The sequence below is a fragment of the Phaseolus vulgaris genome, chromosome 1 (genome assembly GCF_051622355.1).
Source record: "Phaseolus vulgaris cultivar YP4 chromosome 1, ASM5162235v1, whole genome shotgun sequence".
Lineage (NCBI taxonomy): Eukaryota > Viridiplantae > Streptophyta > Magnoliopsida > Fabales > Fabaceae > Phaseolus > Phaseolus vulgaris.
In genome coordinates this window covers 10,990,634-11,017,580 of record NC_143498.1, presented here as the reverse complement: position 1 = coordinate 11,017,580, position 26,947 = coordinate 10,990,634, and positions in this window count along the sequence as shown.

The following is a 26,947-nucleotide window of genomic DNA, read 5'->3' as shown; positions in this document are numbered from 1 at the left end:
CACACCCTAGTGTCTTGCTCTTCCTTTTTCATAGTAATCCTGGAGATATGCACTACAAGTTCCCTTTCCATCACCGTTTTCCACTCAAACCTGGCACGCCTCCACCTTAGATTCCACTTCCAGTCAGACCCTTCCCACGTGCCTACCTCTGCAACCTTTTGTCCCTGATTCCTAGAAATTGAGAACAGTCTAGGGAAGACATTTTTGAGATTAGTGTTCCCAATCCATACGTCCTCCCAGAATTTTGCTTTATCACCACAACCTAATCTCCACCCAATTTCTGTTTGGAACCACCCTTCTCCTCCTCCCTCCTTACACACTTTATCAATATCCCTCCACCACCATGATTGCAATTTTAGAGTTGATTGTGTGACTTGTCTTCCTTCTCCATATTTTGAATCTAGGATATCCTTCCATCTCCCTTCCTCCTCCGATAGCCACTGCCACCTCCACTTTGCCAGTATAGCATAATTGAACTCACGAATGTCTGTAAGACCTAGCCCTCCCTCCTCTTTTGATTTACATACGACTTTCCAACTCACCCAAGAGATCGGTTTCTTCTCTTTCCCCCATCCCCATAAAAACCTTCTTTGGATGCTGATAATATTCTTGCAGACCGATTTCGGTGCTCTAAATAAGGATAAGTAGTATAGAGGGACTGCTGTAAGGACCGATTTAATTACACAGATACGCCCTGCCAAAGAGAGGTACCTCCTTCTCCATGTACTAAGCCTACCTTCCATCTTTTTAATTACCGGTTCCCAAAATTTCTTCCTCTTTGGGTTGCCTCCCACCTCTAGCCCCAAATACTTAAACGGTACTACCATCTGAGCACAATTCAAAGTCTTTGTATAACACAGGAGATTATTTCTATGCACATTAATTCCAGCAAGCTTAGACTTGTGGAAGTTAATCTTTAAGCCTGCGGCTAACTCAAACCCCCTGAGTATAGCCTTCAAAGTTACTACATTGTTGAATGAGTCCCCTCACAGAGAAACAAAGTGTCATCAGCGAATTGTAAGATACTAATCTCCACCTTTTTTCTACCAATCTTAAGCCCAGAAAGGATGTTAGCCTTCATAGCTTGCCTAACTAAACCAGCCAAGCCTTCGGCTACAACCAAGAAAAGAAAAGGAGCAAGCGGATCACCTTGTCTTAGCCCTCTTTTTGGTTTGAATTCTTCTGTCGGACTCCCATTGACTAGTACTGATATAGACGCACTTTCCAAACAACCTCTGATCCAACTAATCCACTTACTATGAAACCCCATCTTCTGTAGCATATCATAAAGGAACTCCCATCTAACCGAGTCATAAGCTTTTTCAAAATCCACTTTTAGGCACAGTCCACTCCTTCCACCCCTTCTAATATCCTCAATCACTTCATTAGCCATCAACACACTGTCTAAAATCCCTCTGTTTTTCAAGAAAGCCGACTGACACTCATCTATGACCAAGGGGAGTACTTTCTTGATCCTTTCGGCTAGCACTTTGGATATAATCTTGTAGATGGCTCCCACAAGAGAGATGGGTCTGTATTGCTCAAGATTGACAGGATTTTTTACTTTAGGTACAAGTGCAATGAAAGACGCATTGCATCCCTTCGGAATATACCCTGTTTCGTGAAACTGCTTCATCACTGCCATAACCTCTTCCTTCACAAACTCCCAACTCTTCTTAATGAAAGTGAAGTTGAATCCATCAGGTCCTGGGCTTTTTGAACCTTCACACTGCCACACTGCATCCCTTATTTTCTTCTCGGTAAATCCTTCTAGCAAACCCAAGTTATCTGACTCAGATAAGGACTTAAACTCAACTGCATCGAGTCTTACCCCTAAGTCCTTCCTTGCTTTAAACCTATTGTCAAACATCTTTTTTGCTTCATAGCGTACTGTGCTTGGTTCCTCACTCCATATGCCTCCCACCTCCACACCTTTAACTTCGTTCCTCCTACGTCTCCATCTCAAAGTTGAGTGAAAAAACTTTGTACACGAGTCCCCGTTTTTTAAGCCAGCTTATTCTGGCTTTTTGACGGAATAAGGATTTAAGCTTTTTATCCGTTTCCTTCAGACAGCTAACCAATTCAGCCTTTTTTATCCTTTCGGTTACCACTAGGCCTTTGTTGCAATATTGATTATCCAGGATCTCTATTTCCTGTAGAATCCTCTTTTTTGTAGTCTCAATATTACCAAAAACGTCCCTGTTCCATTCTTTTAGATCGCCCTTCAAGCATTTCAATTTGTCTTTGACCTTCATAAAGCTACACCCCTGTCCTGGGTACGACAACCATCTTACCTTCACCATTTCCAAAAAGCCTTTCTCTGACAGCCAAGCATCAATGGTTCTGAACGGTTTAGGGCCCCAATCCTTCTCCACAGACTTTATAATCAATGCACAATGATCAGAGACTTCCCTACGTTGCACATACTGTTTGCACATGGGCCAAACCTCCATCCAGTCTTCAGTTACCATAGCTCTATCAAGCCTACTCTTGGCCGAACCATTGGAGTTAAACCAAGTGTATTCCGTTCCAACAAAAGGTAATTCAAACAAAAGGTTAGCTTCGATGAACCCATTGAAGTCTCTAATCTCACTTGATTGAGTATCCCTTGCCCTTGCACCTTGCCTTTCAGTTACCCTTCTTATAGAATCGAAATCACCGCACAAACACCATATCTTCTCTTGGGATACCGATTTAATGTGCGTCAGTTCCCCCTATAAGACCTTCTTCTTCCTCAAGGAGCATGCGGCATATATGTTAGCCACCACACACCTCCGATTCGTTTTGATGTGCTTCCCATAAACGACTATAAATCCCTTCCCCATCTCATGGCTTTCATATAAGAAAGCGTCTTTGTGCCACATAGATAAAAGACTTTCACCCCCATTATCACCTTCAAAGTGCAGCCATCCAACTTTGTTGTCTCCCCAAAGTGAGTAGCATCTAGCATCCGAGAACTGTAATGCTTTGGTTTCTTGAATACACACAAACACCGTTTCCTCTCTAGCTATGATATGTCTCAGATACTTAGCTTTTGTGCCTCCCCCCAACCCTCTTATGTTCAAATTTATAATTAACATAAGGGACCATCCTTATCCCCCTCCTGCTCCCCTTTTACAATCTCCACATCTCTGTCCTCCATACATATGTACTCTTTAACCACTTCCCCTTCTTCCTTATGGCATCTTAGCCCTGCTTCCTTCCCAATTTCCCACAATTCCAGTGGTTCGGCCCCTATGCCTGTAACACCTAACCGCTGATTGCAACTATAAATATCCCCATCCGAGATTGAGGAGGAAGAGCGCGTACCTTCTCGGTGTTGCAGGAGTATCGCCACCTTTGGAGTGTGAATATATCCCCAAGATCAACGATTCCCTTCTCCTTCCTCTGGCGACATGGGGATTTAGGCAAGCTTGAGATGCGCACACAAGGATCTTCTATGTTGATTCCCCCTGCATCTTCACCACTCTCGTTGTAGCTTTGGTGCTCGGCTAAATCCTCACCTCCGTTGTTCTCCTCCTTCTTCGGCGCCTCATTCTTTTCCGTTGACGATTTACCTTCCCATTCCTCTTCGCTTCCTCCATTGTTGTACTCCTTCCCTTCTGTTTGGTCCCCTGCCATCTCACTCTCTTGCGAATCGGATCGTTCCTTCCTCTCACCAGATTCCATCGTGGGCCTTGGCCCATCCTCTTGAAACTTGGCGAGAAAAGGATCCCAGCCCAGCCCACATTGGGCCTCCATAAGACCCTCATGACCCGACCCGATTTGATTACCCTTCATAATAATATCGGACTCCACATCAACAACTACTTTGGCCATCTCATCAAGTCTACTAGTGTAGACAGGGGCGCATGCAGATGCAGATAAGACACCTAAGTCAATGCCTCCCCTAGGCTTCTGATTCCTACATTCTTCTTTCGTGTAAGAAAAACAACTATCCCCTTTTTCGTCTCTGCTTTTTGTACTTGTTTCCTCAAACACCACTTTGGACGTGCTTATCCCCAGTTTGCCCCTGTCCTTTGTCTGGCCACCGGCCTCCTCCCCATTTGGCCAGAGGGCCTCCCCTTCCCCTTGCCGGTTCACCTCCTCGCAGCTCTTAGCAGAGAATGATGTTTCATCAACATAAGTTTCGGATGAAGATATACTATCCGATGAGTCCCAGCTATAACACTTGCATTTGCCTCCCCCATATGTTAGCATTTCCTCCTCCATAGCAATGCTATACATAACATCATTAATCTTCATGTTTTTCGTCCACCTACAACTTCGTCTTTGTGGAATGTGTATTTGCAATTTAGCAAACTCAATGTTTTCCCATGCTAAAGTATCTTGATCAATATACACCACCGATGCCTCCTCTCCCAACACCTTTGTAAAGCAGTCCTTGTTCCAAAGAGATAGAGGCAGTCCATAACACCTCACCCATACATATCTGTGATTTACTACAAATTCTGGCGTCCACGGTTTAAGGTTGTAAAAAGAACTATCAAACCATTGTTTATGGCACAAGATGATTGCATTCATGTCCTCCCCTTCTATCGGGGTCAACAACGCAAAATTATCCCTAAGATATCTCACTCGTACCATGTTCAAACCCCCTTTCACAAACTCCTCCCCCAACTATTCAATGTTTAAGTTTTATTTAAACTGGCCAATGATACTTCTTTCCATCCAAGAGAGAGACTTTTGTATTGTTTTGACAGTTACACCCCTCCATCTCCCTTCCTGTGATCCTTTTACAACTTCAGCAAAGGTCTTGTTTCCTTTCTTCTCCACCCAAACCTCCTTTCCGTTCCTCTTCTGTTGTGCCCCATAGTTATTTTTTCCTTCCACCCCTGCATCCTTCGAGCACCCCGCTTCATGTTTCCTCGGCTCCTTTCTCTCAAACCTTTCTGCTTCCATCTGCTGCCTGCGATATTTTGGCACATTGACATATAACTTCCTGTTGCCAACATAAAGTTGGTCTAACTCGCTCTCCAACCACTTCACATTTCTCACATCAAAGAAACGCACGAACCCGAACCTCCTCCCCCATTTGTTTAGCCTGCGAGACACGAAAACCTCTTTCACCCTGGCCCATCTTTGAAACACCTTAAACATCTCCACTTCTCTCTACTCATTGGGAAAGTTGGAGAAGAAGAAAGTAGTGAAGTCCTGAGACGCACCATGGTCTCCATGCCATTTGCTTCGACTTCCTCCTTCACGACCCCTCCATGTCCTCTCCGCAGCCCCTCCTTCACGACCCCTCCTTCTTTCCATCATAATATTGAGTATATCCCTTAGAAAGTGAAAAGGATATCAAATGTTCATACTTAAAAACCATATAATAATATTTAAAAAATATGAATACATATAAGTTTATAATGAATTGGAATATTTTAATATAAATTTGTAATAATATATTTAAAATATAAATTATACATAAATTTATAAAATATTATCATATAAATTTATAATAATATTTAAAAAATACAGATACATATAAATTTATAATAAAAATAAAAAATATAAATACACGTCTGTATTTCTACCAATTTTACTCTTTATGAGTATACTTTGTGAACCTAAAGAGTTTATCAGTGTGTCTTTAGCATAGTTGTCTTACAATAAATAAATAAATAAAAACGTTATGGGACATGCTTTTATCAAAATAAAAAGGAAAGGAAAATATTTATCTAACTATTGTATATAAGCCTTAAATAAATTATGCAAGTATAAAAAAAATATGAGTTACCAATTAGTATTCAATATTAGTATAAATAATTTTTATTAGTTAGAAACATTTGATATATTATTTTTCATTTTAGTTTGAGTACATATTAAAATATTAGTTTACATAACTTTAAAATGTATTTATATTCACAATTATTGCGCTCTAATTGAAAGTTTATTTTTAATGAAAAAAAAAATGTATATAGGAAGTATATATCTAGGGAGAGTAAGAGGAGAGAGAATATATGATCATTTTAATATAGATAATCAATGTTGATATGCTTATTAATTTAAAAGATAGATTCTTCTTAAAGTTCTAATTAAGTTATATATTCCTTATCCATAACAACGACTTTAATTATATTATTATCAATAGAGGGAAATTTTGATATAATTATACATTCTATTTTGGGTTATTAATATTTTCTTAGTGTCTAAAGGGAAAGAATTAAAAAAAATTGCATTATTGTTAGACAAAAACACTATTTATATATACTTAGATCACAAGCGAAGATTCCGTCTATTCTTCAACTTGATATTCATTGACCCCTTTCCAAACTATTTTTTTCTTTAGTTATTATGAAATGTTTGAATTAAAAATTGAATATTTAATTATGACATTTAAGAATCTTTTTATAATAATAAATTATATAATTTGGTTTTGGTCCTTATCGATATTTTTAAACTTTTTCTTTATAGTTATTTTTTTATTATAAAGACATTTTAGATGATATTTTAAACAGCAAAAAAAAATGCTTTAGATTGTAGGAAGAAAAAAATATTATTAGAAAAGAAAGAGGTTAAATATTTTCTATTAGGCACAAAAGAAAAATTAGACAACTCATTAATAAATGATAAAAATGACTAAACCGTTTTTAACCCGTAAAAAAACGTAAAGTTTGTGACACTACCAATAATAAAATCCAATTAGAAATCTTTATAATGATATAATAATATTTTAAATTAAAAATAAATTAAATATAATTAAAATATTAATTTATTAACTCTCCTTATCATAATATAATAATATTGTAAATTAAAAATAAATTAAATATACTTAAAATATTAATTTATTAAGATGTAAAGTGAATATTTTTTTAATGTATACGATATCAATATATAGCATCAATAAAAATAGGCAAATGAAGAATATTTAACTGAGTGTTCTTTTCTATTATTTTCAAAATATATATATATATATATATATATATATATATATATATATATATCACTACAAGAAAATCATGAAATAATATAAACCAATTTTTATAAACAAAAAATAATTAGTTGTTACAGTGACTAAATTAGAGACTATTTTAGAAACTAAAATTCTTTTGTTTCTAAATTAGTTTATATTATTGTTAAATGGTCTAGCAACCAAAGTTTTTGCTACAAAATTTAGAATCTAAATAATTGGTAGTTAAAACCTTGTTAACTAATTAAATACCAATTGAGAAACTATTTACCAATAATAGAAAATAATTTAGAAATCAAATTTTGTTAAGTCTCTAAAATAGTCTCTAATTTAGTCCCTATAACAACTAATTATTATTTTTTTCGAAAAATTGGTTTCTATTTCATGATTTTTTTAGTGTATATATATATATATATATAACAAACTTAATGATTTAAATATTGATTAAATCTTAATTAAAAATTAATTTTCAATTATTTATAATTTAAATTATAATAATTTTATAATATACTCCTTCAAACAATATGACATAAACATTCTGACCTTTAAAATTTAATTTTTTAATAAATTAATTTTAATGTAGATTTAAAAGAAAAACTTAATGTGGTAAAGTAGGAAAAGTGAAGGGATAAAAATAGCAGCCTACGTCAATAATCTGGGACGGGTGAAGGGTTTGGCTACCAAATCCAATAAATTTCATTATCTACTTATTAGATAACAAATCAATATTTAAGCTTATTATATAACTAAAATTATGCAATTACTATTTTAAATTCACTCTTCTTAACCGACCATTTCTCTCTTAATGTATTTGAAAATGTTAGAACTAATTCGAAATACAATTCCTAAATCCAATCTTATAGAATAAATATATAAAAATCAAATATTTTTAAATCTCAGTAAAGTGCTACTACTCTCTACGTTGCACTTAGTTAGGGCAATCTCAGGTTCAGATACAAGATTTTTTTTTTCATTGGCAGATAAAATAATTATTAGAAACCAGAAACTTGGCTTGACTCACAAGTTGTAATAAGGTGGCACGTAATCTCTTATTTTATTTAAAAATAATATATTTGTTAAAATTATAAATATTAAACCTTTAAAAAAAATACGATTTTATTTTATGTAAATTTTTCTCTTTATTCTCGTGGAGACAATCTATATAATGGAAAGACTTGATTCCAATCATACCATGTGCAAAAAAAAGTCATTGGATCAATGATAATATTGTTACAAGTTAGGTATGTAACACCAAAAGGATTTTGTCATAACGTAAATAATGACATATATATAAATAATAAATGAATATCTATATAGTATAATACTTTTTCCACACATTAATGTTTTTGAACCAACAATATAAAATTAAACTAAAGATACATTATATGAAGGTGTGCTTGTTTTTAAAAATCATTTTTAATTTTTTTTAATTTTATTGAGATAATATTGAGTTGAAATATTTTGATAATGATCGTTCTATTATGTGTCATGAATTATTGATATTTATACTTTCTTTAAGGAATTGGAACTAAGGGGATTCTCATATGCTCTCAAGGTTATTCAGAGACGAAAATCTAATACTCTAAGTGATATATTATTTTACAAACGTACTTCACAATATTTTTTTCAAACAACTTATGAAATATGGACAATTCTTAAAACTTTATCACACAAGGAGCTATGTTTCAAGGTAACAATAACTTTCAACAATTCTCATAAAACATTTCATAAGATATAATACTTTATTTCTCTATCTGAGAACTATATGTAATAAAAATAGCGATTCTAGAAATATCTCATAGGAAGGGTTCAAAAGATGATATATCTTGTTATAAATGATTTTGAGGGTTGGAGTTTCATAGCTCATAACCCTATATTTCTCCTATGTTACATCTCATATCATAGGAAAGGTTCAAAAGATGATATATCTCGTTATAAATGATTTTGGGGGTTGGAGTTTCATAGCTCATAACCCTATATTTCTCCTATGTCACATCTCATACCATAAAAGGAGAAAATTGATGGAAATAGGAGAACCACTCACCTAAGGAGAAACTAATAAGTAGAACTTGAAGAGAAGTCATGAAGGAGAAAGGAAAGAAGGAAGAAGAAGAAGAATATCTTCATTCCTTGGGCCTTAGGTGGTGATGAAAATCATCCAACCACAAAACTGAATAAAAGAAGATGAAGTTTCAATGAAAAAATTCTACTAGTTTAAAGAGTAAAGCGCTAGGATTTACTCTTTTCTTTATAGTCTTGTAAAAATTGTGTAGTTGTACATTCTTCTTTGTATTTTGTAGGATTTTATAGACATGAGTGGTCTTCCATTCGGCCTTGATTTAGGCTTGAAAAGCCAAAAACACCATATAAATTTAACCAAAGATGGAGAAGGCATGGAAGAAGAAACTTAAAGAATGAAGTTATAATGTGGAATAAGCCATTTTTAGGCTAAATCTAGAACCATTTATCCCTTGTATATGATGTCCTAAAAAGTCTTATTAGTCCCACATCTTTTGTGTTATTAAGTGCAAAAGAACTAGACATCTATAAATAAAACCCCTTGATCCAAGTATTACTCACCATTTAATGAATGAGAATTAATTTACTGAATGCTCTATCCTTGTTCTTAAGTTCATGCATTAGTTAATTTTCTCCTAATTCTTCTTCAAGGATCCTTCCTTAAAAAAAGAGCAATATAAGTTTCTCTAAGAGACTTAGATATTTTAAAGTTTTCCCAATCTCCTAGGGTCTAACGCTATCTTGTGGTCTTTCTTTTTCTTTGGAAAAATAATTATCTTTTTATACTTTTTTGAGATATATGAAGTGCTAGAGTAGGGTTTTTCTAAAAGATGATTTTGTTTTTGTTTGTTCTTCTACTCTAACATAAAGTTGAACAAGATCATTAAAGTCATTATAAGGCAATGTTCAAATTTATCCCTTATATCAAAATTAAGACCACTTTTGAAAACGAGTTATAATTCTTCACAAGTTCATGCCCTTAACATTAACAACTACATTGTTTTTCCTATATTTTTCTACAGATAGGTCATTCTCCTTATATCCAAATTAAGAACACTTTGAAAATGAGCTATAGTTCTTTGCGAATTCCTGCCCTTAACATTAACAACTCCATTTTTTTTCCTATATTGTTCTACAAATAAGTCCTTCTGGGTGAGTCTATGGAGTTGTTGCATTAATTCCCTAATCATAGTATTGGTGACTTTTCTACGACAAGTGAACCGTGTTGTCAGAAGTAATAATTTTTCTCTAACTATGGATATCGAACCCACAAGGAACAGTTGAATAATTAAGTAAAAGATTCACTAAATAGAAAAAAATAATAATAAAATTTGTTGGGGTTTGTTAAGAGTGCAATGATCAATAAGAAAACAAGTCAAAGAGTTTGTTTGTAAATAGGGATTGAGGTTCATCTTTCTTACTCTTTTGTATTTTGATTAGCATGACAATTTTTATCCTTTGATTGATGTTGATGCCCGTATAAAAATCATTTATATTGATTCCTCACATATAAATTTATTAAGAAGTCTCATAAATATTGATTCCTCGCATATTTATAAAAACTTCTTATCATTAAGATTAGACGTTGATAGCAATTAACATTTAAAATCTATTCATAGCATTCAAATATGTTAAACATTATCATTTGGGTGAGAAACTTAGAAGTATTTTTTAGTCAAATCTAAATTTCGAAATCATGGTAAAAGAACATTACAAAAAAAAATGATAATACCAATCATCAATCAAGAAAAAAATATTATTTTTAAATATCACCTCAATACATAAGCGTTTGAACAAATTACTCCCAATCCCAAAAGGTAGAATTAGCCTTATATGTTGGTTGTTACAAGCAGGGAGAGCAAGAAAAGATGATCCAGGATGTTTCTCCATAACGACTACCTCCTTTAGGGTTTCTAACACCTTCTATTCTCCCAATTGGATTCCAATCCACTCAATTGTGCCTCAAGTCTCATATTTAACCTAGTTGGGCTTGGGCTAAGTGACTTCTCACCTGGGCGTTAATAGGTTTGCCTGGGTGAGTTGCACGAAAAAGGCCCAACGTCACTGGAGTGATCTTGCCTGGGCGAGATTAAGCTCGCTTGGGTGAGATCCTCTAGGAGCTTCTGGCTTGGACGAATTTGGGCGAGCTTGGGTAAGTGTTGGGTGTATTCCAACTTTCCCTTTTTATCTTTGTATATTCTCTTTTTTCCCTTTCATCTCCATTCTTCCCATGAATCCTAAAATTAACACAAATTTGGGAATAAATCGTTCTTATTCAAATTAAAATCACAAAATATGTAAAAAGTTTTAAAGTCATAAATTAGGGATTACTTTATAGTTATTTTATCAATTAATATCCATAAGTGTTTGTATTTTAATATGAAATATTACTGAAATCTAACAATTATCATGCACCAACTCAATTTGTGATCAAACACAACAAATTTGGGTAAAAACGAATGTGTATACAACAAGAAATAAATCATAGACTTCTTGGAAAAGCGCAGGTTGAATCACTGATTTGTGAAATTCAATTTCAACATTGGCAATGTTACGTGTAAAATATTATTGCAAATTGTGTATAGCGAATTTGTGTCTCAATTTTTAACCACGAGGAAAATACACAATAAGTCGTCTTTATAAATTATTTTTAAACAAATGGATCACGAAATAAGGAACAATAAATTCAAAACCAAAAGTAATGTTTACAACATCGTCCATGCTAGACTTGCATTCTAGCAATGTTGGTTCAAGAATTTGTGGAAATTTTTCTAGAATTAAGTTTAGTCGCAAATTTTAACCACAATGAGGTAACACAATAGGTAAGGTTTAGACAAAATTTCAGCATCAAAAGATAAGAGAGTGAGGTTCAGTAAATGATAAACCAAGAGTTATACAACATACTAAATCACTCTTTTGTCAACATTGAACGTTTAGGCTTTTAGAAATTAATTCCTTTTTGTATTTTTTATTTGGACGTGCATTGTTAATTGGATATTAGAAATCTATCAAAGCTCTTATACAAAAAAAATTCATGAATTTTATATGTGAAATGAATTCAGGATAAAATTAAAAATTTAGTTCAGAAAACATACAAATCTGGAATTGAGAGAAACCCTAAGAATCCAAAGAAATTGAGAATATGACAACAAGACACCAAGGATATTATGTATTAGATGTTTACTAATGAATAAATAACAAAGCAAGAACTCAAAGATCTTAAAATTAAAAGGTTCAAAGGCTTATACCGCTACAGGCAATTTCACAAACACCTAATGTGCATTCTAAGAAGCATATGATCAAACACCTAATGAACTAAGCTAAAAACTTGATTCATTTAACACTTAAGGGAAAAAAACATAATGTGAAAAACAACATGCAAGGATTATAAACTGAAATTAAGTCCTAATTGCACACTTTGGCCGATTAAAACATAAGAATTAACTAAACAACACATAATTATAGTGCAAACAGTGAGTACCCTCATTAAAAACACAAGAACAAGGATGGACACTAAAAATTTATGCAGCAAATTGCTTATGGAAATGTTTGACAATGTTTGGAGTGATTAAAACATTAAACAAACTGATTAATCTTTTTATATTGAAAATTAAACGGTGGAAAAACACAAACATCCGAGGAAACTCAAGATTAAATGGTGAAATTGGAGGAAAAACTTTGAATAAGCAAGAACAACAACAACAAACACTACAAGTTGATTTTAATTGGTAGAATTGATGTTTAAATGGTTAAAATTGGAAAACAAAACAGTGGAAATGACAAAGAATGAAAGAAACAACACAAAAATGATTAATTTTTTTTAACCGAAGTAACCTTAGCTAGAATGGAGTGTGCGAGCCGCAAATCTTGTTTGCTATGATGCAAGTTGAATCTTGCATGAAACCCAACCAAAACCGTGAGTATGATGTATGTATTTACAATGGAATATGTGAGGAGAAAGTTTCACTGAATGAATTAGTGAAGAGGTGAAGGATTTGTGGAATTGCTTTAGGTTTTCAAGGAGAGTTTTTGTCGTTAGTGGAGTTACGGCTTCACAATCTGATAAGCCTTATTAGAGGTAATTGTTTAATCTTTGGAACATGTTTATCTGTATTATTTGATTTTGGGGAAACCCATTTTTTTATCTCTCTTGATTGTGCAAAGAAACTAAAGCTATCAATACGTGAGTTAGATATTGAATTGGTGGTATCTATACCAACATAAGGTGTTATAATAACATTTCTATATGTGTTGAGTGTCTAATGATTATAGATGAATGGAGGTGCAATATCAATATGATTTGTATACCTCTAAAATATTTGGAGGTATCTTAGGAATGCATTGGTTATCTACTAACCATATCCTTATAGACTGTGGCCAAAAGAAATTGATTTTTCCTAAATCATAAGAAAAACAAGTTATCTTAGCTCAACATCTTGAAAAATAGGTACAAGGAGGTGCTGAATGTTTCATGCATTTTCCTTGTTTTGTAAACAATGATAAAACAAAGGATATGTTTGTAATTCAGGTATTTATGAAGGTCTTTCCTGATGAGATTTCAGGACTTCATCCTAAAAGAGAGATAGAATTTGAAATAAACTTGATTCTTGGAGCATATCATGTGTCAATTGCTCCATATCGAATGACACTAACTGAGTTAGATGATTTGAAGAAACAATTGGAAGACTTATTGGAGAAAAAAATTATTTTGACCTAGTATTTCTCCATGGGGAGCTCCAGTGAATAAAATATCCTCTTCCAAGAATTGATAATTTGATGGATCAATTGCACGGGGCAATTTTTTTTTCTAAAATAGACTTGCACTCAGGTTATCATCAAATTTTAGCAAAAAAGTTGAAGATTTTCAAAAAACTGCTTTTAGATCAAGATATGGCCAAATACTTAGATGCACGGTGTGTCTTTTAGCATAGCTTCAGATAGAGATCTCAAATCCACCTCTAGATTCTGACAAACACTTCAGGAAGCTTTGGAGACTAATTTTAGACTCAGTTCAACATACCATTCTCAAACTGATAGAAAATTTAAGAGAATGATCCAATCCTTAAAGGATTTTCTCGTGACTTGTATGTAGATCATTTGGGTAGTTGGTATGGAATTTTACCTTTGGTAGACTTCACCTACAATAGTAGCTACCAAGCAAGCATAAGAATTACTCATTTTGAGGCATTGTATGGGAAAAAGTACAAAACCCCTTTGTGTTGGTTCTAAGATGGTGGGAGTCTACTAATTGGACTAGAACTAATACAACAAGGATCATATCTGCCCGATCAAATTTTCAAACGGAGTCTCAATAGTCTTGGTCTAAAAAATCTCTTGGAGACAAGTTTTCCAAGTAAGGGAAGTTAGTATTCTCTTCTTTAATAAATGTAAATTTATGAAAAAGGATTGAAAGTTTTAAATAATTAGATAAGTGGTTGATGATTTAAATTGATTATGGTAAGAATTATGAAGTTTAATCTTGGTTTTTACTTGACAAATTGGGTTTTAAAATGAGGTATACCGACTCTCGGTTTCAAATCCGTTTAGTCCCAAATTTGTTGAATGCTTTTTCCTTGCTTAAAGCATATTTTACATGTAGAGTTAGGGGAGATTTAAAACTCCAAGTTCTTTCAGCGAATCTCCATTCGCTCAACGGATTGGAGTGGCAATTTTGGGGTGCTCCCTACCCTAAATCTTCTTAGCATTTTTCCATTCGCTCAACGGATTTGAGATGCAGTTTTGGATGTTTTTTTTGTCCTAAATCTACTCGGCGAAATCCTATATGCTCAGTGAATTTGAGATTTCCATTTTTTGAATTTTTTTTATCTCAAATTTGCTCAACAAAATTTAAATTCTCTCAACTAATTTTCCTGGGCTCAAGCCATTTTGACAACATTTGATATCTTTGCTTAATTACATTTTATTTCTCTTTTATAAGTTATAAAATTCAATTAATTAATCTTTTGAAAATTTATCAATTTGTGAATTATAAATAATTACAACCTTTAAAGATCTATATTTGATTAAAATTATGCAACTTAAGTGTTTAAACCAATTTTCTCACATTCTTTCTAAAATTTAATGTTTTGTGACTATTGATGATATTTTTTAATTGCGTTAAACGTATAAATTCCAGTATGATAGAATGATATGTTGATGAATGAGATGAAAGGGGAATCATGTGTAATCAAGACATAATATTTTTAGTAAAGGAAATATTGTGTTGAGATTGTTAGGAGGGTATATTGATTTGTGAGTGATTTGTGAAATGGACGATCCTGACTCTACAAATATCGTGAATTCACATAAATGGAGAGTATCAGGTAGTAAGAGTCAAAGGAGGTTCATATGACTAAGTTTGAGGTTTGAAATAACTAATCAAAGCACATCATATGGATATGAGGATGAATTTCCTGAAGGGGAGACTATATTGTGATGAGGAGATGGTAATATGACAAATTCAAGTCTTTGAGTGCTAAATTCATACACAGGTCTTTCGGAAGTAGAATCAAGTGTATGTGTGTTTGAATGTCTGTGGATTTCTAGCATAAGGGATATTGAATTATGTTATTGGATTTCTAACATGAGTTATGTGAAACATGAGAAATTCACAAACACTTGGTTGTTTAGTATATTTGGAAGAAATGAAGTGTCATGATATATGTGATTGTGATTGGATAATGCAAAAACTTGTGTTTCTTGCTTCAAGTTATCTTGTTCTTCAAGCTAATTAAGCTTTGGTGAGAAAGATGAGTGAATGATGCTAAAAGATCATGTATATTACTTCTATAAATTCAAACCTAGCAAATAAACACATTAGTGCAAACTCAAACTCACAAAAGTTGCCATAGAACTTTTTCAACTTGCATGCAAGACTTGGAGAGTGTAATAATCATAAAAAAGAAAATACAATCGCCCCTCCCCCTCTTTTTCTCTCTCTCAATTCTTCTTTTCTTATTTTCTCCATCTCTCTCCAACTTCTCTTCTCTCCCAATTTGAATGATATTTATATATGTGACTAACAAATTAGCATGATTATATCTTTTTATCTTTCATTTGTTCGACTAGACACTTAATTTTTTTTTTCTCTTATCTCTACTTTTTTTTATTAATTATAGCTATTCTTCTTTTATAGTCTCTTAAATTATATGTTTATAATTATTTATTTTAAATTTACTTTATTGCTTTATTTACGTTTTATGTTGTGTTTTTCCTATAAATTTGTTTCTTAAGTTATAATTAGTTCTTGATAATTATTATATTCTTAGTTAATGTTTGCTTGCCTTATATACTTCCACAAAATCTAACCTATATGCACAATCATTCATAAAAATGGTTAATGTTTTAAGTCACATCACTATTTTTAAAAAAAGTAACTTAAAAAAAAGTAACATGACTTATGTGATTTATTCTCTCCATTTGTAATACAATAAATTACATTGATAATTTTTTAGATTACATCAAATTTCTATTAGACACTTCTTATTTTTCTAACCTTACAATAATCAACTTCCTTGTTTCAAAAAAGCATTACACTAATAGTCCTCCCATTTATTTTATAAATATTACATCACATATATTCATATAAAAATACTACAAAAAAAAGTTATTAAATAAAAACTAATTTTAGATTCAGACCATTTTATAAACTGAAAAATTATTGGCATTTAAAATAGTTTTTGTTATTAATAAAAATTTATAAAATAATTTCTTTATCCAACCATTAGTTATCAAGGTTTTAACTACTCACTACCTTATACTCTACATTAGTCTTTATTAATATTTTAGAAACTAATTTAGAATCTAATATATTAATATCTAAAACCTTGATAGCTAATTTAGATATAAATCTAGAAATCATTTTATAACTTTTTATTAATAATAGAAACATTTTAAATACCAATATTTTTTAATCTTTAAAATAATATCTAATTTAGTTAATATAGTAAATAATTATTTTTTTTGTCTTTAAATTCTAGAAATCATTTTATAACTTTTTATTAATAATAGAAACCTTTTAAATACCAATATTTTTTAGTCTTTAAAATAGTATCTAATTTAGTTGATATAGTAAATAATTATTTTTTTTCTCTAAATTTAGTTGTTATTTAATAATTTTTTTGTAGTGAAAGAATTAGCCTATTATAAGAATAAATTTATTATTACTCTTATTTGTTTCTTGTTAAATTTGAGCATATATATATATATAGAAAATATATTGCTCATCAGAAAACAATATAATTGTAAAATAGTACTAGGATTATCATTTTCTATAATTACTTGAGCTGATCATAAGCTATATTTAGAATTTGTGAATGAGTAGTTGTTGAAATGTAAAAATGAAATGAAGTTATTAATATTTAAAATAACTTCACACTTTATGTTTAAACTACATTTTATATTTTGGTGAAGTCAACTTCATATATATATATATATATATATATATATATATATTTAAAAGAAAAAATTGCAATTGTGGACATGGGGAAAGAATCTAGTATGATATAACCTTTTATTGCTTTTTGGCGGCATCACCCAAGACATCAAGGTTCTATAAAAACTCATCAAAAAATATAAGACAGAGAAAATTACAATAATTTTGAAATAAATGGTCAAGATGTACGAGTATAATACATAAATAAATCTTTCATTTGAAGTTGTAAAATTACATGCATTATTGTATTAAAAAAATATTAACCGTATACTTTAACACATTTCTTGCTATGATACTTTTAAAGAAGAAAATAAAAAAAGTAATTTTTTTATATAACTTCTATATGAGTTAAAATATTTAATTTTGATTAAATTTCTATAAATTAACCCATGTATGAATTAATTTTAACTTATATAAGTATTATTTACTAATAAATTTCTCCATCAACTATACAAATTTTATCACGAAATTTCTAAATCAAATGTACGAAACTACTAATAAGTATTTAAGAAATTAATTTAATGGCAAGTTGAAATTTTGACACTCTAATTTATTAACAACTTTTTTAAAAGTAGTTGATGTAGTGTCCATTTCAAAATTTGAGAAATTAATTTGATATAAAGAAAATACACTTACAGTTGACTCGTGTAATTTCAAAGAATCAAATAAGGTTTTTTAAAGAATAATATTCATTAAAAAATAAGGTATAATGATACCATTAAAATATTATGTAGTTATGTATTCCTATTCAATCACAAAAATAGACATATGTTAAAGTGTGAACATGCTAGATTCTTTGAAAGTGTAGTTAATGTCTTATTAAACACCAATGACATGACATTACATTACACCTTTAGAAAAATTGCAAGTTCATTCTCCATATTTCCAATTCTTTTACCAAAACGTCACCCATAAAAAAAAATTCACACAATTTTATACTACCAACTTACCTCTAAACATGTAATTATAGAGTTAATAATATTTTTTTTATGTTAAGCTATTTGACATTTGAGTTAGACTGACACATCAATCATTTATCATCATATAAAAAAAGTATTATTAAAAAAAAATAAAAATAAAAAATATAATAACTAAACCAAAATTTATATAAATGTTATAATGTTAGAATGTATCTATAAATTTTATATCACTAACTAATGTTAGAATTTAACAAACTAAAAGTAGAGCAATCAAAATGGAATGAATTTGTTCACATTACCACTATTTATAACACATAACTTACTATACCTTTTATTTCTGCATAGAAAAGATAGCATATTACAATTTTTTGGCAATTCTTTTTATGCAACAAATTTTAACTTCACCTTATCACTTATGCGAAATAATCAAAAATATCTTTTATAACTTTTAAATAGAGTAAAAGGTGACGACGAAAATGTATTCTTAAGTTGGTATTCCAAATACTGAAACACTTTTTCGAATTCTGGAATTTTTTTCAGTATGTTTTCAATTTTTTTTTTCTAAATAACTTTTTTTAAATGTATTTTTTTTTGTATTTTGAATTTTTTTTAAATTTAAATACAAAAAATGTATTTCTTTTTCAAGATAAAGTTTTTTTAGTTCCAAAATTTTATTTCCGGAATAAAAAACAATTTTAAAATTTCAGATGTTAATTATGTGTATATTCAAAATCATAAAAAGTAATTCCTAAATTTTATTTCTCCAAAAATACCCTTTGCATTGTCAAACACAAAAATTGTGACCTTCGTAGCCCTCCGTGCACTAAAAATTTATTAGCATTCAATTATTCGAAAATTAAATTCGGAACTAATTTTTTCCTTTTGTTTAAGAAAATAAAAATAAGAATGAATTTTTTTTAAATTATTTATTTTATAAATATTATATAAACTATCAAAATAAATTATTTAATATTAATTAAAATAAATTATTGTTAATAAATATATGGATTTTGAAAAAGTTTACACTTATTAATATTATAAATTATTATTAGAAAATTTAAATGAATTTTTTTATTAAATTAAAAAATATAATATAAATTAATATTGAATGATGTAATAATTTAAAATGATTATTTCGATATAAATTAATATTAAATGTTATTTAATTTATTTTTTGAATAATTATATTATTATTAATAACAATTTAATAAAATAAAAATGAAGAAAAATTTAGATATTTTAATTCAATTAATTAAATTAAATTAAGTTATTTATATAACTTATGATGGAATAAATAATTAAAATATTTCAAAAAGATTAAAAAAACTCACCTTACCATAAATAAAAAGTACTTAAATATTTAAAACTTACATTTGTTTATGTTTACTCTTTATTACCCAACTTTCATTCTAATTCAACTGAACTAAAAAACTATTGTAATTCCTAGAAATGTTAAACATACCAATTTGGTATAGTCTTCTCTACCACGCCACTTAAAAAAATTGTATTGGACTGTTGGAACTTGTTTTATACGTAAACTACATTTTTTAATTTAGTCCAATCCTACGTTAGATCAATAAGTCATTTTAATCCGCTTAAAAATTAAAAAAAAATACACAAAATTTTAAAAATATAATTATAAAATTTAAGTCATATTAATAAAATTAATTTTAATTTAAATAAAATAATTTGATATATCACTATAAGAAAATCATTAAAAGAAACAAATTTTATATAAAAAAATAATTAGTTACTATATTCACTAAATTAAATATTATTTTAAAAACTAAAAAAAATTAAATATTTAAAATAATTTCTATTATTAATAAAATTTATAAACTAGTTTCTAATTAACATCTAATTAGTTATCAATTTTAGAATCTAAAATAGTTGGTAGCTAAAACCTTAGTAACTATTTAGATATCAATTTAAAAATTATTTATTAATAACAAAATATACTTTAGTACTAATAATTTTTTTTTTCTAAAATAATATATAATTTAATTAATATAATAATTAATTATTCTTTATCTCTAAAATTGGTTTATATTTAATAGGTAGTGTATAAATGATAATATATATATATATATAAATATATATAAAGTAATATCACTTTATATTCTTAAAAATATAATAATTATTTTATAAAACAAGTTTATCCAACCTAATGACATTTGACCCACAAGCTAAATGAATCTTATTGATATCTAGCTGTTTCGTGCAAGAAGACGTATCTTCCTCCTATCTTGTTGGTCATATTCAAACTTTAATGGGTGATGCTCATTTAAGGTGTTGGGATCTTCCACCAAATGGATTTGATTAGGTAAATTGTGATTGAGTTATGTTTCATTGAACCGATAGTATCATTATTGAATCTGATTTCCACGAGATAATCCAACTCATTATGCATTCTGATTTTTAATGAGAACAATTTCATGATTAGTGAGTGTAAGAGGTGGACAGATTGAGATAGGAGTTTTGAAACTTGAGAGAAGGAAGTTGATGTCTTTGCAAAAACATATCTTATCTTTACCAATTAATTCACTCAAAATGTCACTTGTGAAATGACAGGTTAATTCTTGGAAGGGGGATTAAATAGTTATTAAACATTCTGTTGTTAGAAAACATTTGAACTAGTAAATGGTCTAATGACTATGGTTTAGGGTTTTATAATATTTTCACAAAGATCTTCTTGTGAGGTTAGAAAGAGAGAGACGAAACACAAACGAAAAGAAGAAGAAGAAACAAAAAGAAAAGTTTCTATTATTCAAAACAACGACACTATTATTCAAAATATAACTATTATTCAAAATATAGTGATATTTTTTAAATTAACTTCATTTAAAAGAACGATTATTAAGTAAAGTCACATTCTTGAAACAAAGCGTTTTGTTTAGGGATGTGACGTTACCTAATAGCCCGCATTCTTAAAACATATTTTACCCTAACACTAAAGCGCATCACTTACGCTTTCATACTTTTTCTTCTCTGACACTTTCGTTCTCTTAAGCTCTTTTGTTTTGGTGCTTCCTTTCCTCTTCCTTGAGCTTGCATTTGTCTTCTTCGTGGCATTGTTAAGTTCGTTTTGACCTCTCTACTTCTTCTTCACCATTGGTTCTTGTATTTTTTTCGTTTCTCTTATGTGTTTCTTTTATGCCATTGCTCAAAGCTCACTGTTTCATTGCCTCGCTGTTGTTTGGATGTTTACTGTGCCCTAATTTCTTCGACATTGTTGTCGTTGCTGTTGTTGCGCCGCTCTTCACCACCACGGTTGCCTTCACGCATAAGGTTGGTGGTGTTTTAAATTTTAAATTTTTTTAATGTTATTAATTTGTTTATTTTTTATTTATTATAATTTCTATTTTTAAAATTTATATTATTTTTGTTTTTAGGTTAGAATAGAATTATTAAATTATTAGATGGTAGATAGATTTATATTATTTAATATTTATAATTAATTTAATAATTTTTAATTTGTATATTTAGTATTTATTATAATTTTTATTTATTATTAATTTAAATATGTTAGTTGTTAGGTTAGAATAGAATTATCGTGTTGGTATTGAGTTCGAGGGAGTTCGACCCTCGACAATTGATATGTGCTGGTATTGAGTCCGGGGGTGTTCGACCCTTGACAAATGTGAGATAGAACACTCATTAGTAAACACCTGAATGACTATTACAGAATATAATGGATCGAAATTGGATTAATTTTGTTCGCATAAGTGATTAGTACAAAAGAGGAGTAGAAAAAATTATACAATTTGCGCAACGTAACACAAATAATAGTGGTCATAACAGAGCAAAGATTAGGTGCCCGTGCGTCAACTGTTTGAATTGAAGGATGCTGGATGTTAAGAAAATCAGGGAGCACCTTCTATGTGATGGGTTTCTATGATCTTATACAACATGGACATGACATGGTGAATTATTAAATTTACTATGTGTTTCCGTAACTGAAGAATATGTGAGGTCCACCATGGATGATGCAGTACATGATGAAGTAGATGATGATCGATTGGAGGACATGATTCGTGAAAAGTGAAACCCAATCATACATCACTAACACCCTTGAAAGAGAGAGAAAATAAATTTATTTATGCCCTTATATTAACGAGTAAGTTTAATTATAAGTCCTCAATTATTACTATTTCATGTTTTAAATATTTACTAACTCTTTTCATGTATGATATAGGGGTCATTGGCGGTTACTTGTCTTATCAACGGTTGATAAGACTGTTGTGTGGTTCTGTTCCCCCCATAAGAAGTCATCCACACATCTGAAGAATACCATTGATAAGTAAGTACACTATAAACTTAACTCCGTATGTTACTAATTAAGCATCTACTAACACGTTTTTTTTGTATTAATCAGTTCATGGCGTGGATATAACATCCTAAAAGGTCGATCAAAGTCAAATTTTCAAAGTCTGAAGTGGATGACAATAAAAGTTTGTAATTTTTATCTTTCTCTTTTCATTGTTTATCAATATTAACTTTTACTTTTTACTGAATTATAATGTAATAGACAACCAGGAAGCTATGAGTGTGACTATTACATTGTGCAATGGATGACTATCATTGTAAGACTAGGCCTTAAAAATGATTGGGAGCAGGTAACATGATGGTAAATGTTTTTATAATTCTTTAACATATATGTACCTTAACATTAATTTATCTTAATCTTATTTTGAAATGCAGAACTTCATAGAAGAGTGACCAATGTCTTCGGAAGTTGTACTGGACATGAGTGTTTGTGTGCTCGGGACCTCGGTCCAGATATTTGGGTATGATCAGCTCGGTTTTGGGCCCAAAGGGCGTGTCATAGGCTCGGCCCAGTTTCGTTGGTAAGCCCGGTGGAGAATAATTAAAATGAAGAAAATAACAAGTTTGGTCATATATTAATATAAAACTGTTAGTTAAATATATATGTCGATATATATTAAGTTGTTAGAATAGAATATATATGAATATGCACAGTGTTGTTAGTTAAATAAATATATGCATAAAGTTGTTAGTTGAATATATGAAGTTGTTAAATAAGTAGAGAGCACCCGAGAATAAAGGTGCATGAGATTCTTTTCTGTTAGCGCCGTGAGTAAAGGTGCATGTGGATAGAATACTTTCCCGTTGTTTGCACTCAAACATGAAAGGTGCACGTGAGCAAGTGATTTTTTATTATTATTTTATGATTTTATATTCTTGTGAGTGAAAGCTGTTAGAGGAATAACTATAAAAGGGACTTAAGACCCCTAGTAAAGGTATGTTGTTTCTGAGTATTAGAGACTGAAGCAAGTTTATAGTTTGAATGCTCTCATTGACTTGATCATCGGAGTGTGATCAACAAGTAGAGCCCTTTTTGTCCCATTGGAGCAGCGTTTCGGAGCACCAAGTGAAGACCAATCAAAACGAAGCTTAACTTAGAGACCGACCGAAGTCAGTCGGCGAGAGCAGAAGCCATAGCATATATGAGACATTCTTGGTCCACATATTTCCTAAATTTTTATAACTCTATGATAACTAATGAATAGTGTAGGAATTAGATAGATAGATAGAAATATAAGTAAAGATATATTACGAATGTTTGTAATACATATCAATATATATAAATTAATTATCTTAATTTATGTATTTGTCTGACTGGGTTATAATTGAACAGGTCAACTTAGATGGGAATTAGCATAAACAGAATGTACTAAAAAAAATACCAATATACAACGGTGACTATTTACCATAACCGCATTCTTATATGCAGTGCAACTATGGTAAATAGTCGCATTTATAAATGCATTACACATACCTTTTATAAATCATTTTGAAGTATATAAGAATGCGGCTATTTACATAGTCGCGCTTATAAATCACATTTAAGAATGTGACTAAATAGTCGCCTTCTTCTCTGTTGGACATAAGACCATGTGTACATCAAATGCGGCTAGAAAGCTGTAGTTTTAAAGTGAAAATAGCTGCCATCTTTTAACCTTTTTGCACCAATGGATAGCCGATACAAAAAGAATGAGATACATAGTTTATATGTGTGAAAGCTATTTATATGGGTTAGGTAACATCTCCCTTAAATTAATGGTTGGATTTGGAATAACCATTAGTTTATCCCTAAACAATGGATGAACCGAATAGAGATTTAGTAAGGATATCAGCAATTTGTAGAGTGTTTGGTATGTGAGTGAGAGTAAGTTCTTTCTATTGAATGAAGTCACGTGACGAAGTGAAAAGGAGAGAAGAGTAGTACTTTATTGATATTATAAAATAACTATGGATGTGTTATGAGTATATATTGAAGGGATCTAACAATGGAGTGATATAGTGAAGAATCATTTACCAAAACATAAAGAAAACAAGAAAATTAAAGACACAAAATGAATTAGAATTTGTGATACAATGCCAAAATTACAAATATCTTTTTTTTTTCTTCATTTGTTAAATTCTTCCTTCACTGTATGTTCTTGATTCTTGAAACTCAATTGTTTACCTCTCCAAATAAACATGGTCTTAGCAATGAACCACCAAAGAAAAAATTAGCTTCACAACTCCAAAACAAAAATTCTATTCAAGATGAAATTCACCTTAGGAGGCTAACAAGTAAAAAATCAAGAAAAACCCAATTAAAAATAACTAAACTCAATTGGAAATAATTTGACAACTTCAAAGAGTAATTTTAAAAACACAACACAAGAAATATAAAGTTGGGAAAACATTGAGCTCACAAAATGGAAACCTAAGAATAACACTAGAATAGATTTCAAAATGAAAATTCTAGAATATTCAGACACGGAAACTTACAAAATTTTTGAAAATATTCATCTAGAAACAGTTTGTGTATGAAATTTTTATGTGTGAATCTCTACACAATATATGATCAAACGAAACAAATTTTAGGTAAAAAAAATGTGTATTTTAAGAGAAATAAATCAAACATAGCAGCACCAATATTAAAATTTGAAACTATTTTTTTTTTCAACAATGGCAAAGATGATTCAAGTATTTACTGGCGAAAATATATAACGAATTAGAGGCTCAAATTTTTATCCCAACTCCAAAACACATCAAATAAGGTCTAGTAAACATTTTAGGTTTAACCCAAGGAATAAGGTGCAATAAATTTTATACCGAGAACAACACCATACTAAAACTTGTTTTTCTGACCAGAAAACGTCATTGCTTTTACTGTTTATAACTTTTTTCTATTATTTTTTGGACATTCCTTTTTAACTAGACACAAACAACATAACAATCTATTTCTGTGAATTTTTCAGATTTTTTACCGAAAAACAAACCCAAACGGTTCTCAAAACTGAGACAAAATTTCACAAAATTTGGATAGAAGAAACCTAGGGAATGTAAATAAAAAATAACTTTGAAAGTTCAAGACATAATAGAAACTTAACTCTAATGAACTTGTTAATGATCTAATAACAAGATACGAGTCTCAAAGAAAACAAGAAAAGCTAAAAAAAAGAGCATAAAATGACTCAAATCAAATGGATATTCATTGCAAAACAAGAAACAAAAATCAAAATACTACTTGAATCTTATGACATAAACGGAAATAACATGACTTATGAAAACATGCAATGGATTAAAAACTGAAAATAAAACATAATAAACTGAATGTGCTGAAAAAATTGAAAGAAGACTATTTTTTTAAAAAAAGAACACAAGCAAACACAAATAGCAGTCCTACTTTTCTTCCGATTAAACAAAAAAAAACAACAATTAAACAGTGGAAATAAAAGAAAAACATATTCAAGACATAAAAAATAATGAGCAAACAAGACGAAAAAAAAAGAAAAAACATAAGCTAGAACAACTTAATTCTTGAAGACAATCAAGGCTCTAATACCAATTGCTGCAATCCTAACTTGCATGGCTTTGTGTCTTTTGTTTTATATTTTTGGGGTGCAGAATTTGGAGGGGTTTGGTTGCTTAAAAGGAGTGAAAAGAAACCATGAAGTATTGGTATATGGAGAATGATAATGAAGCTTAAGAGAGGTGAGACCAAATCCTAAGAAGTTCTAATCTAGACACAAAACTAGTGCTAGAAAAGAGTGAGCAAAGAAGAAAAGATGTGAACAAATTTGGACAACAATTCTAAGCTAATTTACAAGGGGGCTAGCACTTTTGATGGCAAATTTCATGAAGGTCTTCTTGAATCATGTAAGATATGGTGCGGAAGCTATGGATGTGTGTGTGCAAGATCCTCCTAAGAGTGGTGTTGATCTTGAAGGTGCATGATGTGTATGAATATTGGGAGGTTCGGCCAGCCCAAGGAAAGGTGAAAGATGTGAAGTTTAGAGCCTAGAGTTCTAGGGAGAAGCAAAGCTTGGCACAAAATGGCAGCATAACTTCACTCACAATAAACTTGAAAATACAAGGTGTAGGCTCCTCCTTTTATAGGCTAAGGAGGACCATAATGCAACCCTAATGCTAGCCAAATGAAATGTAAATGTGAAGCACATGGGTGCACATGGCACATGGGTGCACAAATGAGCACATGGGGAGGGGTGTGTCTAGTTTTTATGCTCACCCCCTCCATGGGCTTTCTAGACCGGCCTTGGTAAATTTAGAGGTTTTTTTAGAAACTCTAAGTTTACCTAGGTTGGTGTTTTAGGTGCCAAAATTAATTCTAAGAAAATTACAAATAAAGTT